The 20,398-nt window shown below is 42.4% G+C and overlaps 1 pseudogene; it reads right to left on the bottom strand.

Annotated features, from left to right (window-relative positions):
- Window positions 1-6,117: 6,117 nt before the first annotated feature.
- Window positions 6,118-19,022, bottom strand: LOC143621304 (glutathione S-transferase 2-like; annotated as a pseudogene).
- Between the last annotated feature and the right edge of the window lie 1,376 nt (window positions 19,023-20,398).

Genomic DNA, 20,398 nt, shown 5'->3' with positions numbered 1-20,398 from the left:
GTAAAAGTTTGAAGTGATGTATACTAAATATGCTAAACTTACTGTGGAGAGTTATTTTGAAGATTTGTGCATGTCTCTAGATGCATCTCTTCGAATGATAGGCGGAAAAGAAATTAACCAGTCATACACGAGCCCATTAGTGTATTGATCACCAAAATATTTGTTTCTTATTTATTAAAAATAAAATAAAATTTGCTATTAGTAGATAATGTTGAAAATAAAATCGTTTTAAAGCTTAAAGGGTCAAATTAGAACTACAAGGGTGGGGCATTCAAATAAGTTCTAAACACTATGAATGTAAGGCTTGTAAGTTCGGATGGCATGTAAGTCCAATATTCAACCTTAAAGCTTAAAACTTTTGTTTGTATAGTAAAAATCTTTTGATCAAGCACTAGGAGGTTGGAGTCAAATTAGAGTGATCTAGAGAAAGTGAAATACGCTTTGAGAAGAGATAAGAGACATCATAGGTCCATAAGTGATGTCCATCTAAGCTGTATGCCTAACTGAACCTAATGCATATCACAGCTGGAATGAAAATCATGCTAAGTATCTAAATATCTGCTATCAACTTGTTCTCTATGTCATAATAATGCTGAAAATGAATCATCGTGAAAGCATCTTAATCAATATGATTCCATGTTCGGATCTTTTCATAAAAGTTTGCTAGTTTAACAAAAATGAAATTTGATCCCGAAATATGTTAGAATTATTGAAGGCCGGGTGGCAAAATTGTTTTTGTTTTGGTTTTATTTTTAATTTTTCGTCTTTGAATTTATCTCAAGTTTACTCTTGTCGAAACAAGTGCATTAGGGAATCATAACTAAGCTACCTCGTACAGCTAAACATCATGATACAATTTGGGTGATTGTGGACCGTTTGACTAAGAGTGCTCACTTTCTGCCTATACGAGAGACTATCTCGTCAGAAACGTTAGCAAATGTGTTCATAAAGGAAGTTGTGGCTAAACATGGAGTGTCATTGTCAATAGTGTCTGATAGAGATACTCGCTTTATTTCGAGATTTTGGAAGAAGTTCCATGAAGCTATGGGAACCAGACTGAACATTAGTACGATGTATCATCCTCAAACAGATGGGCAGTCTGAAAGGACTATTCAAACCCTTGAGGGTATGCTACGTGCTTATGTTTTAAACTTTGGAGGAAGTTGGGATGATCATTTTCATCTGGCAGAGTTCTCCTATAACAACAGCTACCATTCAAGTATTGGTATGTCACCATTTGAGATGCTATACGGTAGACGTTGTAGAACCCCTGTATGTTGGGAAGAGATTGGTCAAAAGGAGCTTGGAAGTTTGGAAGTTGTGCAAGAAACCTCTTCAAAGTTTGTTCAGGTCAAAGCAAGAATGAAAGCCGCTCAAAATCGTTAGAAGTCCTATGCTGATAAGCGACGATGACCAATCGAGTTTAACGTTGGTGACAATGCGATGCTCAAGGTCTCGCCTTGGAAAGGAATTATTCATTTTAGGAAGAGAGGAAAGCTGAGTCCAAGGTACATTGGACCGTTTAAGATTGTTGATCGTGTGGGTGAGGTGGCTTACAAGCTAGATTTGTAACATCCTGTTTCCCGTTCGGTTAGTAAAATAATAATATTAGATGTTATGAGATGGGCTTGTGTTGGGTTAAGTAATATAGGTAATGGACTTGGGTTAATAAGGAAGGGAGAAAGACCATGGTCTTAAGCCCATGACCCGTGATATATATACCTTAACTAACCCATAATCCATTCATTTCCACTCATTCCATACACCATCTAAAACACACACTTAAGCTCTCTCTCTCTCTCTTATCCTCTCTTTATCTAACCGAAACCAAGGAGAAGAACCGATCCCGACCCGAGGTAATGATGTTATGACCTTAAATGGATCCAAACCCGCTAGATCTAGTGGCGAAACGACGAGCCGACACCCTCAACCATTAAAGTCACTAGATCCGGATGGAATCGGGTATAAACCGGTCAAAAGGCGAGCTTAGGGGTCACCCTAGCTCGGATCTGGATCGAACGGGACGAAAAACGGTGTAAAATACGTTTTTTCGGCCACCGCCCGTTTTTCTGGCACTGCGGCGCCGGAAAGTTGTCGTACGAGGTTAAGCATGTCAGAGAATGTTTCTGACATTATTTGACCTAACCCTAATTCGTTACGGAAGATTAACGAATGAGCCTTAATTCGTTATGCCCATTCGCTAAGGAAAAGTAACGAATAAGCCTTAATTCGTTATGACCATTCGTTAAGGAAGAATGACGAACTAACCTCATTAGTTAAGGCCATTAGTTAAGTGAGTCCATTCGTTAACCTCATTCTTATAGAGTTCATTCGTTAGCCAGACCAGACGAATGAGTCCATTCGTTATGAAGGTCAGCTCGCCATAAGGGCCAATTCGTTATAAAGGTCAATTCGTTATAAAGGCCAATTTGTTATAAAGGTACATTCGTTATAGGGGTCCATTCGTTAAGAAATAACAAAAGAGCCTCCTTCGTTAAACGAAACGAACTGGAGAACCAATTAAGATTGAAAGAATGACAGCAAGGTCCCTAGACTTAGAATAAATGGTTTAATTACATAGAAGCCCTTGAACTTTATTAATTAATGAAAGATACCTTAAATGGTTAATGAGTTAGCAATAAAACATTTTTCTAATGGAAATTTTGTTAAGAACAGTTAAAGAAAATAATTTTTTTTCAAGCTGACCTGCTAGCTTAACCCCAACCAAGGGCTCTGCCCCTTGGACCCCGCTAGGGGCTACCGCCCCTAGAACCCCGCTGCCAGGGGCGCTGCCCTCGGACCCCGTTCGTTGGGGGTTATGATTAAACTAGAAATAGCGATAGTAATTAATACGCGTAATTGTTAAACAGTTAGCCGTGCACAACTAAAGGAAGGAATAACCACTAACGGTGAACGTAATAGAACACATGTGAGTTTCTATCCCCATTGCCTTGTTGTGTTTTCTGGGCTGTGTGCATACTCAATGTGAATGCTAATACACTTACCTTAAGTGGTAAGCGTATGTCGTAATGATAGATGTGATAGTTATATTTATGTTATGAATGTATTTTTGTCGGTACGTGAACGATCTTCGGATATTGCACGTATTGCCAGGAAAGGTGTGTCTTACATAAGATGCATGAATGATATATGAATGTATATAATCGAATTTACGTATAAAGAAGTGTATGTATGGTTGTTAGGAAAGAAGGACCAGACCCTAATAATATCTGAGATAGAAGGGACCAAACCCTAATAATATCTGAGATAAAGAAGAAAGGGACCATACCCTAATAACATCTGAAATAGAGAAGAAAGAGACCAGATCCTAATAATATCTGAGATAGAGAATAAATGGACCAGACCCTACAAATAACTGAAATGGTAAAGATAGTTATGTATGTATTATAAAAGTATGAAAGTGTGATGGTATGAAAGAATGTATGAATGAATGTATGAAAGTATGAAAGAAAGAAAGAAGGTATATATGTACGAATGAAAGAAAGATAACATGTAAAGTATATAATATGTATCTTCAGATGCGTATATAAAAGTAAATGTATGAATGTGCGTTGCCTCTTTAACTAGAACTCACTCAACATAGCTGACTTTTAGTATGCACGCAGGTTAGTAGAATGAGGCAGCTGGCTTGAAGAGGGCACATGGCAGAAGAATATGAAGCTGGCATTCGAAGAATTTTGATATGTTCATGAATGACGTTTTAAAATGAAAGACAAAGATGTTTGTTAAGACAAGTTTTTGAAATGTTATGTAATGTTTATTGAAAGTTTTATTTATTCCGTGAACGTTTTAATTCACTATGATATTTAGAACTGGTTTATGAGTAAATCCAACGCCAAAGTAGGGCACCGAGAACGAGGCCTTATTGGTTGAATACGTTGTAGTGTACAATGCAACGTGCCATGGGATGTTGTTAATAAATATGATAAGTGGACTCAAACTTACTAACTCCATGTCACGTCCATTGAAGATTTACTATAATAACTCAAATGCCATTAGTTTCTTGATCGGTAACAGTTCGAGTGGCATTGGATTACATCTTGATACAAAGTACTTCTTCGTAGTCATACGCGAACGAGTAAATGAAAATAATCTTTGTATCGAATACATTAACACCAAAGATATGCTATCGGATCCGATAACTTAAAGTCTCCCACCTAAAATTTCCGAGAACTCATACTGCGAATGAGTATTAGTAGAGACCTTATATAGCATGTAGTATGTATGAATTATTTTAATTTCATCAATACTTTGTTTTGTCTATAATAATGTTTATGCGTGCTTAATGATAGACAAATTTGTACAAATTAAATATTGTATATTTAAGGGTTTATTTATATATTTTGGTTTTATGATTAACTAATTTTATATTAAGTCTTTAGTATGACTGTTGGTGGTCTCGAATTAATTAAAATCCAAATGACTATAACTATATGCTATAGTATTAATGTGAAACTTGATTAGTGTTTTAACTTGGCCAAACTTATGTTCATCACAAATGATCATCCGGCTGGGAGAATGTTGAAAACAATATGTTAATGTGGCCTTGTGAATCATTTGAATTAAGTTTACCAATATGACAATAACTACAAGCCCCAACATTTACTTGATGAAAGTAATTGTAATAAGTTTAAGGGGCTTTATGATTTCCCTATAGACGTCTTTAACAAAAAGAATGCAATAAGTTTTATAACCATTCATCATTAGTGATCATTAGCACTATAAAACTCTAATAATCACCAATGAACTCAACTCTCTAAATGATACATCACTAAAAGGCATCATAACAGGATTCACCATATTTTCATCATCTTCATCAAAGATCGTGTTTCCCACAAGTAAGTCTTACTAATTTACATGTTTGCTTATATTACTGCTTTAATATACGTGATTAAGGTTCTTTGTTTTGACCCATGTTTAAGATATAATCAAAATTTACACCATACGATGATTGATTTTTCAGCTGTGATGCAAACTGTTATGTTGTTGATTTGTATTGGAATATTTACCAAACGGCTCTAAAGCAACCCTAGAACCAGGAGCAACGTTATAGTAATATAATCAATGTTTTCCGACCGGGGCCCGGTGCTAATACCGGTCCGGGTCGTAGTATATAACCCGTTTTCTAATGGACCGGCCGGGTTAGACGGGTTGCGGTCCGAACGGAACCGGTAACCCGGCGGTCGAACCGGCAAAACCACTTTTAATTATATAAAAAGTCATGCTTACAATGGGAATCGAACCTAAAACCATTTTTAATTATATAAAAAGCCATGCTTACAATGGGAATCGAACCTGATTAGGAGAGGAGAAAAGGGCCTAATGAATTCCCAAGTTGCCAACCAACCAAACCATATTCTTGTTATTTTGTTGAAACACAAATCTTATATTCTATTCTTTACATTTAAAATTGGGAGTTAAGATTAAATTAGCTTTTGTCAATTTTCTTTTTGAACGCCGATAATTTTTTTCCCTTGTTAATGTTTTTTCATTTTATATTATTTACTAAAATTAAGTACATCCTTTTACCTCGTCTTTTTCCTTCTGTTTTTTTATTTTTTATTTTATATTTAAAGTAGAGTCATCATAGTTTCGCATTGGTTAAATGTCCACATATTTTATATACTTATATTATATATGACATAAGTCCCATGTATTATATATATGTATATGTATATTATTTATGATGTCATCCGGGTCGATGACTGGTTCGACCTCCCGGGTCGGTCCGACCTGTGACCCAGTAAGGCGTCCGGGTCGATCACCGGTCCGGGTCTGAAAACATTGAAGATAATACTGAAAATTATAATATGTAATGCTAAAAACTAAGTTTCCTTCAAAGAATGCTTTTGTTATCATGAGTAATAAGATTGCAAGTTCCTCCCAAACTTATCTATGTTGCTTTAATATTGCTAGAAAATATCAACTTGATGAATGTTTACAGCCTGTGTAAAACATATGAAAGTTGCAAATAAAATAAAAATTTTCTACTTTCAAAAACACAAATTATTGATCCCCATTTAATCATGATATATCCTCACTCGATTTTCAACATCTAGTTGAAACTTGAAACACAAAACCCGAAAGAAATATTGTTCAAGATGAATCCTCCAAATACTGTCTCTCAGTTAGTGGATGCAGCATCTGGCTGGTTTTGCGGCATTGCAGCTTGGATTGCAGGTACCTCCTGGTATGCCATGCTTAACCTTGATAGAAGAGGGTATTCACTCTGCACCAACAAATAACAATGACTTTAATTATCCTCTCAAACGAAGTTCAAAACATCTATAAATCTCTATATCATTTTGTAAATTAATTGATATATAAGAGCATAGTATACCATGTCAAAGTTGTATCGTTGTGACATATTAATGATGGGCTCTAGAAACACATCAGCCTGCAACAGGTTGGAATACATTACTCTGTAAGCATATTTAAGTATGTTGTTTGAATTTTAAAAGAAGTTAGGTTAATTTTCTATACGCGACAACTTTTAACAGGTCAGCTTATAAGATGCTAGACTATATGTGGAAAAAAAAGAAAAAAAAGAATCAACACCAGAAAAAGTTCATCTCCTGTTGCGTACTTGCCAGCATAATCTTTTAGTAATTTCTCCAAAGCTGCAAAGTGAGTTTACAGAAATTAGTTAACGAATCTCTTGTACTTATAATAAACATTAGTTGTAACATATTTAAACTTGAACCATTTGGATTATGCTATAAGCCTTCGAATCTGTTTTCATTGTAAAATATATCTCAAAAGTGAATTTCCTGGTTATTGTGGGAAAGCAAGAGTTCACCTGCAAATCCTTTGCCCATATGCTTATGAACCCATGTAATCTTTTCATCTTGGCCAAGACTCCGTCCGATGTAACCCTGCAAATTGGAAAAAAAATAAGAATCCATACGCCATCTTTTTTTTGTAAAAAGGTAATTATCTAACTCACCAAAACAGGTAACCGAACAAGAGGCTGTATGCTTGAAGTGACAATATTTGCAGCCTACAGATTTCAAAGTAAAAAATAACCATGCGCATAAAGTTAATGCATGCACATAAATTACAAAATGTAATCTACCTGATAGTTTAATGCCTTTTTCTTAAGGTCGTGGGGCAACAAAGGACATTGAGGGTACTTCTCTTCAAGGTACTGCATTATATAATGGGAAAACCACAAATAAATAAAACAAAAAAGGCACTTATAATTTCCCGCAATGTAAGCTACTAACCATTATAATTGCGAAAAAATCAGCTATAACAAAATCACCATCCTTTAGAGTAGGCACATACCCAATAGGGTTGATCTTCAAATACTCTAGGGTTGATCTTCAAATACTCTACAGTTTAAAAAAAACAACCATTTGTTTAAATTGAGTTATGCAAATGAGACTTGTGTGGCTAATGTTTACCAGTGTTGGAAAAATCGATTTGAGGGGCGACTAATCAATAATCAGTCAAATTTTGGTCAAAATCTTCCAAATTTTGGTCAAAGTTGATAATTTTTCTGTCAAAATCGGCCAAAATAGTCAAGATCTTTGAAGTGTTTGAAACATTATACTTAGTTCCAATCTGATTAATAAGTTTGAAAAGTTACATAACAAATTTTCAAATATTTTGTATATACATATAAATCTGTTGTATTACATACAAAACTGAAATCCGATAATCCCTATTATTATCAATTAATCTCTAGTTAGTTCCAAACCGCCCAACTAGCCCCTTGTAAACTTTACAACAACACTGGTGTTTACATCCACTTACAATATTGTAAAACATTTGAAGAAACACTAACCGGACCCCGGGCAGATTACTGGTAACCTGGGGGTTAGATAGTTGTTTCCCACGAGGGGTTAGACCCTGAGAAGATGGTTCTTCTGATAACCTGCAAAACAGACACCGTGAGCTTGTCACTGAGAAGGGGGGGGGGGGTTCCTCCTTGTGACCACCCTCCGGCGTGAGAATCAGACTAGATTGCTCTTTAAATATAAGTGTATATTAAGAGATTGCTAGAGCAGATATCAGGTATATTATGATGATACAAGATAAGATATGTTAAGATTAGATGGTCATACCATTTGTGGTATTTATAGCCGAAGGTAGGTTTCCAAGGAGGTGTGGCCGACTGCAACAGTGTTCCTGTTCCACCAACAGTGGCCTACGCACGTGCCCTGCTGGTAGTTGGTGGGTAGGCAGCGGCTGATAGTGACCAGGCCTGCTGTGTACTATTCCTTTTCCACCAACTGCCGGCTACGCACGTGGTATGGCAGTAGTTGGTGAGTAGGCAGCGGCTAATAGTGACACAGTACAGGAGCATGCTGCTCGCCATACTGTGGTCAATAAGCTGTCGTATCTTTAGTCAGATCTTTTTCCCATACCTCGTCAGGTACAGTACAGAAGATCTTCCCGTATCGTACGGACTGGCTTATTTGGGCGGGAGTATTCCCCCTCCCGCCCTTGTGCGGGATTGTTCCCGGCTTTGCTCATTCCTTCAGGTGACACTGAGTGATTGAGAGCTAAGTGCCTTGTGCGTGTAGCCTTGCTGCGCGGGTGGCCTTCCCTGATGGCTTGTATCCGAGGCTGCGGGGACAGGCGGAGTCCTTCACCATTGGGAGGCATTTCCTGCGGGAACAGCTTGCGTACTGCGCGTAAGGACGTCACGTCTCTGAGCATGGTTGGTCCTGCGGATCCAGTTGGTTTCTGCGCAGACGTTCCTCTTCAAGGTGAGTCTTGCGGGTCCAACTGGGCTCTGCTGGGACCTACCTCTTCAAGTCCCCCCAGTCCAATGTTCTTCTCATGGGTGTTTAATAAAGTGAGGTGAACTTTTGGACTTAAGCAAAGGGTTTTAAAAAGGGTATTTTAAGGTTTTCCATGGGGATTCCTCCCGCGGAAGTCCTTGTCACTTGCAGAAATTCCCGAGTTTCCTGCTTGGTCTTTGGGTATGATGCGGGTAGGTCTGTAACCTCCTCGCAAGTCAGGAGCGTTGAGTCCCACTTGTGTGGATTCTCCATGAGGTTTTGGTAGTTTTGGACATAGTGATCAATTATGTTAAAACCACCAATTCCATCATGGAGCTTCAAACAACGTAGTTCTCGACGTTCCCGCTATGCGGGGATGTTATTACCGTTTCCGCAAGCATTGCCCAAAAGATCCTTCTTGGTTTCAATTCCCAGCGGAGCGCTAGGTATGTGAAGGGTTTTGCCTTAACACTGTACCCGCGCTCGTCTTACGGTTACTTTACTTCCAACGTATTCCTGGCGTCAATTCCCTGCGGGTGCTAGGTATGTGAAGGGTTTTGCCTTTACACTGTACCCGCACCCGTCTTATAGTTACTTGGTTGCCGAGGTATACTTGGCTTCAATTCCCTGCGGGTGCTAGGTATGTGAAGGGTTTTGCCTTAACACTGTACCCGCATCCGTCTTACGGTTACTTGTTTGCCAAGGTTCTTGGCTTCAATTCCCTGCGGGTGCTAGGTATGTGAAGGGTTTTGCCTTAACACTGTACCCGCATCCGTCTTACGGTTACTTGTTTGCCAAGGTTTTCTTGGCTTCAATTCCCTGCGGGTGCTAGGTATGTGAAGGGTTTTGCCTTAACACTGTACCCGCATCCGTCTTACGGTTACTTGTTTGCCAAGGTTTTCTTGGCTTCAATTCCCTGTGGGTGCTAGGTATGTGAAGGGTTTTGCCTTAACACTGTACCCGCATCCGTCTTACGGTTACTTATTTGCCAAGGTTTTCTTGGCTTCAATTCCCTGAGGGTGCTAGGTATGTGAAGGGTTTTGCCTTAACACTGTACCCGCATCTGTCTTACGGTTACTTGTTTGCCAAGGTAAGGGGTATTTTCCCGCCTACTTTTTGATCTTTTTGAATTTTGAATTTTGAAATTCGAAGAGTTGGTGGAAAGAACAGTCCAAAACTCTGAAACGTCGTGCGACGGTTTCTTCTGACTGTGTCAGGACGTGCAGGAAGTTATGGTGACGTGTCAGTACATGGTCATTCCAGACGCTTTTTCAGGCGCGTGGGCGCGAATTTTCGGGCGCGTGGCCGCGAAATTAATGGTATGCGTCCTGTCAACAGCTGTTGCCAGCTTGCTTTTTGCCACGTGTCATAGTTTCATTGCACCTTCGTTTTCTCTCTCTTCCGCATTAATTTCATCGCATTAATTGCGATTAGTATATAAAGGGGTAGAGGGCTCTTTGTAATCCATACTTTCACTCTTCTCTTCATCTTCTTTGCGATTTCCGGCGAATACTCACCTTTTCAGGCAAGCATTCTCCGGAAATCGTTTTCTTCTTCTTTTACAAGATGTCTCGTGATCTCGAATCTGCAGTCGATGACAAGAGTACTGCTGGCGAGTGCCAGTGTGCTCTGCCTGGCGATCTGTATCGGTACGTCGTCAGGAAGTTCATGCTCGAGTCTCTCGAGCCTGAGTTTCCTGAACCCCACCAGACGGTGTACGATGCCCCCAGAGGCAAGATCGGGGTTTATGCTGCATTCTTTGTTTATGGGAATCTTAGGTTCCCATTGACAAAGTTTGTTTACCGTTTCCTTGAGAGGCACGGTGTTCATTTGACCGAGTTGCACCCTATGGCGATCGCCAAGATTCGCCACTTCGAGTGGGTGTGCCGGATTTTGGGCATCGAGCCCTATGTCGACCGCCTGATGACCTTCTATACTTGGAGGTGCATCCAGGGGTGGTACACGTTGACAACCCGGATTAAGGGTTTAAAGATCTGCGCGACCGAGCGCAGTCTTCGCTCGTGGAAGCGGGAGTTCTTCTTCATATCCGCTCGCGCCATCCCCATTGCCATGAAATTCAAGAACGGGCAAGCACTTCCCAGCCTTCACGCCTCCAACTACCAGGAGGCGGAATGGTTTGCGAAGATATCTCGGGTCCAATCTCCGGTTTACCGGTTTGCGGAGTCCGGGATGGTGATGCTGGGGATGAGCCGGGTGTGGAAGGCTGCGGATGCGCATAAGATCCCAATCGTCCTCGAATACGGTTCGAACTCTGTTCCTTACGGTATGCTTTCTTTCTTTTTGTTGATTTAGAATTTCTTCTAACTTTTTTCCTGTTTATTTCAGAGGGGAACGACTTGCAGTCGCTCCTGAACCCGCGGGAGGCTGACGGTCCCGCTCGGATGGGTACTCGTGCTCTGGACGAGAATGAGTTGCCCATCCTGGAACAAACGGCGGATCGGTTCGTGGAGGTCTATCCGCTAGGCCATGAGATCCTTAGCGCCCGTCGGCCAGGTAAGGCGCTATTCGACCCTCGACCCCTCAATGTTGAAACCTCTGCTGGAATTCCTTTAATCGTATGTTCTGATGAGGAATCCGCAGATGGTCCTCCGTTGGTGCGGAAGAAGAAGGCTGCCGGCGGGAAGGGGAAAGAGAAGGCCTCCACTGCCGATCCAGCGCCTCGGTCTGATTCGGAGACCGAGAGCGAAGAGGTGGCGAGGAATCCCGGTGGTGATAAAATTCCGGAGGCTGTGACAACTGTCACCGAAGAGCCCAGGATGACGACGGTGGCAGGCGTGAAGAGGCCGGCTCCATCGGGTTCATCCCCGCCCGTCCGTACTTTCAGGCTCAAGAAAACCCGTAAGTACAACTTCCTTTAGCTTTTATCTTCATAGTTTGATATCGTTAACACTTATCTTCTTTGTGCAGGCGTGGATGTTGACGCATTCCAGGGTGGAGCGCAGAGTGGTACCTCCCCGCCAATGACGGTAGGCTTGGTCAGCCTACCTGAGGCGTCGACCCAGGCGCCTGCGCCTGCTTCCGCTGGTTCAGTTGCTCACTCCTTTGAGCCGACTGTTCCAGCTGTGATGACGTCACCGCCGGCTGTGAGTGCTATTTTTACAGCATCCTTCACCGAGCCGGCGGTTACTATTGCTGCGGATTCCGCGGCGGCGACCTCGGCGGCTGCCACCATGCCCCCGCCATCGGCAACGACGGCCGATCCATCAGGTACGCATGGGGCTTCTCGCCAATCTCTGCCACCTTCCCATCTGCCTGACCTCTTGGACGGATTTCCGTTGGGTTCAGGTGATGGGTTCGGCGGCTATCGGCCTGTAATTGACCCTACAGGTGCGTAGGGTTCTTTTGGCCCTTTTCATATATATTTTTTCTTTATCTTTTCCTAACTGCTTTGTGTTTTTTGCAGTGTCGGATTCCAATGAAGTGTATGTTCCACGATGGAACATTCGCCGAGGAACAACCCTTCGTACCCCTGTGGAGTGCGTGGAATGGGCTCGTCACGCTGCTCCCAGTGGTGCGTTGGGGGAAGCCATGGCTAGCTACCAGTAGGGTAGGCTAACCAATGAGCTTCGGGTTCTCCTGGCCCGGATGCAGCCGCGTGTCGAGCTGCTTTGTCGTGAAAACGACAAGTTAAAAGCAGCTCGCCTTAAAAAAGTGGCTCAGGCGCGGGCTGTCCGGGAGGAGAACCAAAGGCTTTCCGCCGTAGCTGCGGAAAAGGAGAAGGCCTTCAAGGCCCTCGAGGTTGAAGTTTAGGCACGACTCGAGGCCCGTTCCAAGGCTGCCCAAGCTGTTAATGAACAGCTTCGGCTGGCCAAGGAAACTGCGAGGAACGCAACCGAGAGGGCCACCAAGGCTGAAGCTGTTGCTGAGCCTCTACGCGTGGAGAATGAAGAACTTAAAGCCAAATTAGAGGCTCTCCAGCAGGCTCATGATGCCTTGGCGATGGAAGACGCCAAAAAGCTCCAGGAGATCTTGGACCAGAGGGGGGTGCTTGACCATACTGAGCGGAAGCTAAAGGGCGTCGAAGAGGCTGCGGCTAAAGAAGTGTTGCTTGCCAACCTCAACAAGAGTGAATCCGAACGCGCCCGTAACGAAGCCCAAGCTGCCCTCCAAGAAGCTCTGGTTGCCAAGGAATGGCTTCTTCGAGAAGCGTTGTCTCAGGTAAGCTTTTCTTGTCTTTACGCTTTTCTTTGTAAATAGAAAAGGTTCTGATACTTGTATATTTTCTTGTAGGTTGTGCATCGGGTCTTTGCTGAGACCTCTTACGATGATGCTATGAGCGCAGCCCTCAACGCTTCTCACGAGGATGGGGAAAAGGTCGGCTTCATGCTTGGTCTAGGGTTCGTTGAGAAAGGCATCCCGCCTTCCAACTTCCCTTTGTACAATATTGATACTGAAGCTGTTTACGACCAAGCAGTGAATCAGTACGCCGCCTTCCCGCATCCGGTGGTGGAGAAGGTGAATGAAGTTGCTGCTGCTGATGATGGGCTAGCTATCCTTAAGGCTTTCCTTGAACTGCCACGCTCTACTGATGGTGCTGGTCCAAGTGGAAGTGGCCCTGAAGCCTGATCCTGAAGATCCCTTCCCACTGCTTAGGATAGATTAACTTGTATAGATTTATTTTCTTGTAGGCGGGTAGTTACCCGGCCATTCTTGTAATGAATCATTGTGAAATATAAATTTTTGTGCGGGTAAGACCGCTTCTTTTATTGGATTCCTTGCTTTATAAACGTTATATGACTTGCATACTTTAGTTTAAATTAGCAATTTTCCAAGTGTAGAATAAGTTAACCTTTGAACGTGGTAGATAATAGGTGTGAAGTTTTGCTTCCTCTTTCGTGATTGTGCGGGTAGGACCGTCACTTGCACTTAGTAGGATGGCTAAACTTTACCTGCATCTAACCTGCGTGTAGGTTTTCCTCATCTTTTCCGAGGATAAGTTAACCTTTGAACGTGGTAGATAATAGGTGTGAAGTTTTGCTTCCTCTTTCGTGATTGTGCGGGTAGGACCGTCACTTGCACTTAGTAGGATGGCTAAACTTTACCCATATCTGACCTGCGTGTAGGTTTTCCTCATCCTTTTGTTAGAAATTCTGTATTGAACCGTTCGACGCGCGGTTGTCAATAGGTTAGTGTTCAGTTCCCTTTTTCATGATTCATGCGGATAGACCGGCACTTTCATTTAATGGGATAACTGAACTTTTCCCCTTCAACTGACCTGCGTGAAGGTTTGTCGTTTTTTGGGTTTATGCGGGTTTTGCCGCCTTCCCCACGCAACGACTTCACCTAATTATGCGGTGAAAACCGGCATATCCGTGTTGAATAAATTAACCGTTCGACGCGCGGTTGTTAATAGGTTAGTGTTCAGTTTCCTCTATCATGATTCATGCGGATAGACCGGCACTTTCATTTAGTAGGAAAACTGAACTTTTCCCCTTCAACTGACTTGCGTGAAGGTTTGTCGTTTTTTGGGTTTATGCGGGTTTTGCCACCTTCCCCACGCAACGACTCACTTATGTATGCGGTGAAAACCGGCATCAGTGTTGATAGTTCATAAAGTATAAATGTAGAATCATCAGCGTCAATGTTTTAAGGAGAATCGTTTCCATTAGAAGTGGCTCTTGGCCTTTTACAAATTTGGAATTGATTTACATGCAAACTGTGTAAATGAGCTCCCTTCCATGTTGTTGGGATGGGAGTGCCATCGAGCCGATACGCACCTGGTTCGGGATCTCGTTCTTTACGCAGCATGTGGTCTCCATATTGAAGCTGGAATTTTATTCGTGTATTCCCCAGCTGGGGTTCTACACGCATCAGCCTGCTCAGTGTTCATTGTGCCACGAGGTGCGCGAGCGTCCCATCTCTGACGAATGCTTCGACCATGTCCTTTACGTCTATGCATTCTTCAGTGTTGTGGCCTTTTGTCCTGTGAAAGTCACAGTATTTGCTCCGATCAGCATTGTGACGATGTCGGATTATTTGAGGCTTTGGCCATGGGAGCTCCTCGGTGGCGAATATCTCGGTGACGCTTTTGGTGAGCGGCGTCCATCTGGAGTTCTTGTTGGACTGTACGTTATCTCTTCCGCCTAACCGATGCTGCAAGCCGGATGAGGTGTCAAAGTTTACCCTTGACTGCCAAATGCCTAGCTTCCGCTTTTTGTTTAATCGGGCGGTAAGGACGTTGTCTTCCCTTGTTTTCTGGGTGTAGAGGTTTGTGCTCTGTGGGAGATCTCTACCCAGTTGCTTCTCCGTTTCCGCAAAGCGTTTAGCTGCTGTCATGATGGCATCCCATGTGGATGGCATGCCATCTTTACCCGTTAAGGTGCGGATGAGCTCTGGGTCGTTTGCGCCCTGAATAAAAGCAGCGCGAACAAGATCTTCGCTAATGTTACCCAGACTTAGCTTCTTCGAGTTGAAGCGAGTTATGAAGTCTAGCAAAGATTCATCTTTTTCTCGAATGCACTTGAGGATTGTCCATTGCTCCTCGGTATACTTTCTTTGCTGGCTGAAGTGTTGGCTAAACTTCCGTTGGAAGTCTGCCCAGTCGTAGATGTGGTTGACTGGTAGACGATCGAACCACGCTCTAGCAGCCCCGACAAGCGTCATTTGGAACATGTAACACCACGTGGGTTCCGTCCAACTACTGACGGTTGCCCCCGCTATGAATCTGTTCAAATGATCATCTGGGTCAGATATACCATCATATGTGCCTATGCTGGACATTTGTTTGGCACTTTTTGGGGCGATTGCTTCCGCAATGTCCCTTGCAAATTTGGACGTTCCCGCATTTGCAACGTTTGGTCTGAATGTTTTGGAGAAGTCTCGTGGACTTCCACCTGTGCTTTTTGGTTTGAAGGCATGTCCAAAATGCCTTCTCGGTTGGGAGTCCGTTTCCTTACGCTTCCCTTTTGCCCTATGGCGAGGGTTCGCGTCGGAGTCGGACTCCTCCGAGTCATCGTCCCCGTATCCTTCGAATTCGTCAGCCTGTTGGACGGAACGCAAGCGTTCGTCCATCTCAGCTTGGAATCCTTTTGACGTGCCTCCGCCCATGCCTTAACCTCATCGAGTGTTTGGCGGGGGAGTCTTGTTCGTTTCTCTAACTGGGTATCGGTGATTCCCAGTGAGCGATTATTAACTGCACTTGCCCCAGCTTGGGTAACTGGGGTAGTGTTCGTAAAATTTACTTCACTTGCCCCGGCTAGAGTAGCCGGGGTAGTGTTTGTAAAAACTGTGTTGCCGGTATTCCCCCCAGTAGCTGGGGTTGTGGTTACCGGAGTTTCTTTAACCATCTTAGAAGTTTGAAAAAACTGGAGAAAAATGTTCTAGCTTTATGCACGGATGGCGCCAATGAAGAAACACTAACCGGACCCCGGGCAGATTACTGGTAACCTGGGGGTTAGATAGTTGTTTCCCACGAGGGGTTAGACCCTGAGAAGATGGTTCTTCTGATAACCTGCAAAACAGACACCGTGAGCTTGTCACTGAGAAGGGGGGGGTTCCTCCTTGTGACCACCCTCCGGCGTGAGAATCAGACTAGATTGCTCTTTAAATATAAGTGTATATTAAGAGATTGCTAGAGCAGATATCAGGTATATTATGATGATACAAGATAAGATATGTTAAGATTAGATGGTCATACCATTTGTGGTATTTATAGCCGAAGGTAGGTTTCCAAGGAGGTGTGGCCGGCTGCAACAGTGTTCCTGTTCCACCAACAGTGGCCTACGCACGTGCCCTGCTGGTAGTTGGTGGGTAGGCAGCGGCTGATAGTGACCATGCCTGCTGTGTACTATTCCTTTTCCACCAACTGCCGGCTACGCACGTGGTATGGCAGTAGTTGGTGAGTAGGCAGCGGCTAATAGTGACACAGTACAGGAGCATGCTGCTCGCCATACTGTGGTCAATAAGCTGTCGTATCTTTAGTCAGATCTTTTTCCCATACCTCGTCAGGTACAGTACAGAAGATCTTCCCGTATCGTACGGACTGGCTTATTTGGGCGGGAGTATTCCCCCTCCCGCCCTTGTGCGGGATTGTTCCCGGCTTTGCTCATTCCTTCAGGTGACACTGAGTGATTGAGAGCTAAGTGCCTTGTGCGTGTAGCCTTGCTGCGCGGGTGGCCTTCCCTGATGGCTTGTATCCGAGGCTGCGGGGACAGGCGGAGTCCTTCACCATTGGGAGGCATTTCCTGCGGGAACAGCTTGCGTACTGCGCGTAAGGACGTCACGTCTCTGAGCATGGTTGGTCCTACGGATCCAGTTGGTTTCTGCGCAGACGTTCCTCTTCAAAGTGAGTCTTGCGGGTCCAACTGGGCTCTGCTGGGACCTACCTCTTCAACATTTGTTACTCAACATTATATTTCAAGCGTTCCTATACGTTGTTTAAACAAATAGTCACTTAACAAAATCACCAAATATCTAAATAAAATAAATAAGTGTTACCGGGACTCTCATGCTCCCTTCAGAAGAGATTAACAGCTTTGTATTCATATTCAAGTCCTGTTGGCAAACCACAACAAATGAATCATTTGGGATTAAAATACTAATACAATAATAGATATACTCCATGTAGACAAGAATGATGAGACAACCTTTTAAATTGAGAGCAATACGAACAGAATACGCGCAACTGCTCATGAAGAAAGAATATAGCTGCAGATTCGACTACAAAATCAATTAAATTAGTGTCAACAGTTTTGTTATTGAGAAATATATTGAAATAAACAGAGAGATTGACACACCATGATGATCAAATTTTTTGATGAAATGGTGATTCTGCAATGTCTCCCACTTAAATATGCTCTAAAATTTTAAATTTTGGGTGACGTTAGGTCTCTAGAAACTTATTGTGGTCAACAAATCTTGGTGGGGGGGGGGGGGTTCACACGTAGTCATGACTTTTTGTTCCTATTCTTATTGCACTCTTTTTTTTCCTTTTCTTCTTTATTAATTAAAGGGCTAAAAAATAAAGACGGTTACGTATTACAATTTACAAAATCAATAATAGTTGAATAAACGTCGTGCTTGCAGTGAGCGCATATAATGTATATACATGCGGACCCTCGGGGGCAAAAGTAAAATTGCACTAATTTTGACGTCATTTTACTAATTTCGTGAAAATAACGTTAAAAGTGGCGTAAGATTACTCATGCATCATGTGGTGGCACTCGTAGCCAAAATATGAGGGCATATGCATTAATCGGCCGGTGTTTCGATGGTTGAGTGTTATTTGCCTTATGTCCAAGGCTTGATGCAAAACCACTATCGAGTCGGGGTCTTAATGGAAGCATCCTCTTTATTTCTACGGTGTACAAGTAATGTGTAACATCCCCAAAATTTCGATTCAAATTTGACAACTTAAGAAATGTTGAGGGATCAAAAATAATATCAAGACAAGTCAAGAGAAAATATTAAATAAGGAATTATAAGAAAAATAAGGAAATAAAAATATTTCCTAAGTTAAGTTTACTTACATGAAAGAAATTTCATCCCACATAGGAAGATGTAAGAAAGTGGAAGCCTTACACCAAGGTATAAATAAGGAAGATGGAATCCATCCCACATGGAAAGTGGTAAAGAAATGGAAGCTCTTTATAAGGAAGAGAATTTCCATAGTTATATTCTTTTATGAATATCATGCACCAAGTGGTCCTAGCAGAGGGTGCGTAGCACCCGACGTGCACGCGCACGGGCGAGGACGAGGACGATGGCGAAGGCGACGGCGACGGCGAAGGGCGTTGGGCGCAATGTGGCGCTTTGATGGCGCACTGAAAAATAAATATATATATGGACCCATCGCGCTACGCGATGAGTCCAAGGAAGGCCGTGATGACGCATAACACGTGTCACACTCTGGTGACACGTGGAAGCCCGGCATAAGACGTGTCAGACCACGTGGCGACACGTGGCAGACGTGTCAGGCCACGTGGCGACACGTGGCGTGATCTCAGGAGAGGAGCCATCGCGCTACGCGATGGCGGGAAAAATAGGACCTATCGTGTATCGCGATAGGATCCAATTTTGGCTATAAATAGGGAGGCTCACGGCATTTCTCACACACACTCCCATACTCTCTCTCTAAAATTACACTCTCTCTACCTCGGTTTGCGTGCCGAACACCGTTTTGCGTGCCACTGACTCGAAAATCATTACTCGTTATACTTTCCTAATACCCGGTGTTTCCTTGAAGTGCGTGCCACTCAAGAAACCCGATATTCCATCTCGAAGTACGTGCATAACCCGACGACCGAACATTGCCTCGATTTGCGTGCCAAGAAAAGGTGGATCAAGAACGCCTCGATAAACGTGCGTATAGAGTAGAAGTGCTGCCGTATAAACTTAGGAATATCTAACTCCAAATACCCGTGCGAGGTAAGGAGTTCTGCGTAAGTTATTAATATATTATAAATGGCTTAGACCATAGTCGAAGTTATAGCCAAACCTTGATTACGATTAAGAATAAAATAACTTTTCTTAAGCAAAGGTTATAGTTTAAATATAGTTTCTTCTTGATTAAGAAACGTAAGCAAGTTTATTCAAGGAATATAATTAAATAGTATTTCTTTATTGTTAAGAAATATAATATTATAAAGTAATGTTTCTTCTTGAAGAAGAAACATCGTGTGTAAATGATAAACAAACAAAGTGACTAAAGGTCCAAATGTTTTGAATAAACAAAAGCTTTTATCAAGGTTAAAGCTATAAGAAATAGACTAAAGGTCTAAAGCTAGATCGTTGATATAGTTATTTATACAAATGTTATGCTCGTACTATAGGTGCGAGATAACAAAGCAGAGGGAAAGACCCTCGGACAGTGTATTGAAGCTGATCCAAAAGAGAAGGCTATACTCGTACTATAGGTGCAAGATAGCAAGGGAAAGACCCTCGGACGGTGTTGAAGCCGATCCCAAAACGACAAGGTGAATACACCCCAAACCTTTTTATAATGAGTCTGAATGTTTAAATCTTTGTGTACAATAATAAGAAACGGACACTCTGATTAAGAGTATACATGTGTCGGGATCCAAACATACATGGTGACTCGGCATTTCCCAGAGGCCATGCATATCATCAAACATGCCTCTGAAGGTCTACGGGACTGTTCAAAGAAATGATATTGTGTATATAATTAATTGTACATGGTACTTAAGGTAATTTTTTCCCAATTCAGTTGGGTGCCTAATGAGTAGTCACAAAGGTATTATTGTTGATTTCACAAAGGTATTGAAAAAGAGATTTTTGAGTCAGCATTATTCACCAGCTTTGTGCTGACGTATTTTTCCCCTATGTTACAGAGAAACAAGAAAGGTTAGAACATATAAGCAAAGGGGGAATAGAAGATTGGAGTTATAGTCATTAGATGCTATCTGATGGCTCAGATATTTTATTTTAGAATATTACAAAGAGTTATAATTTCTAAAAGAAAGGTATTTGAAATATCAAACGGGTATTCAAACCCGAGTTTTTAATAATAAGTTATCAATATGATTTTACTAAAGACTTCCGCTAATAAGTTTTCAAAGTAATAATATTTTATTAAAGACTTCCGCTGAAATAAAACCCGCAACTCTAATGAATTTACAAAAGAGGTACCAACTTGTGGTCACACCCCTTGGCCCTAAAGTGGGGTG

This window comes from Bidens hawaiensis, unplaced genomic scaffold (assembly GCF_021521415.1).
Source record: "Bidens hawaiensis isolate Kalapana, Puna unplaced genomic scaffold, B.hawaiensis_p1.1 tig00002839_1, whole genome shotgun sequence".
In the NCBI taxonomy this organism is placed as follows: domain Eukaryota; kingdom Viridiplantae; phylum Streptophyta; class Magnoliopsida; order Asterales; family Asteraceae; genus Bidens; species Bidens hawaiensis.
This window is presented reverse-complemented; position numbering and strand designations above follow the sequence as displayed.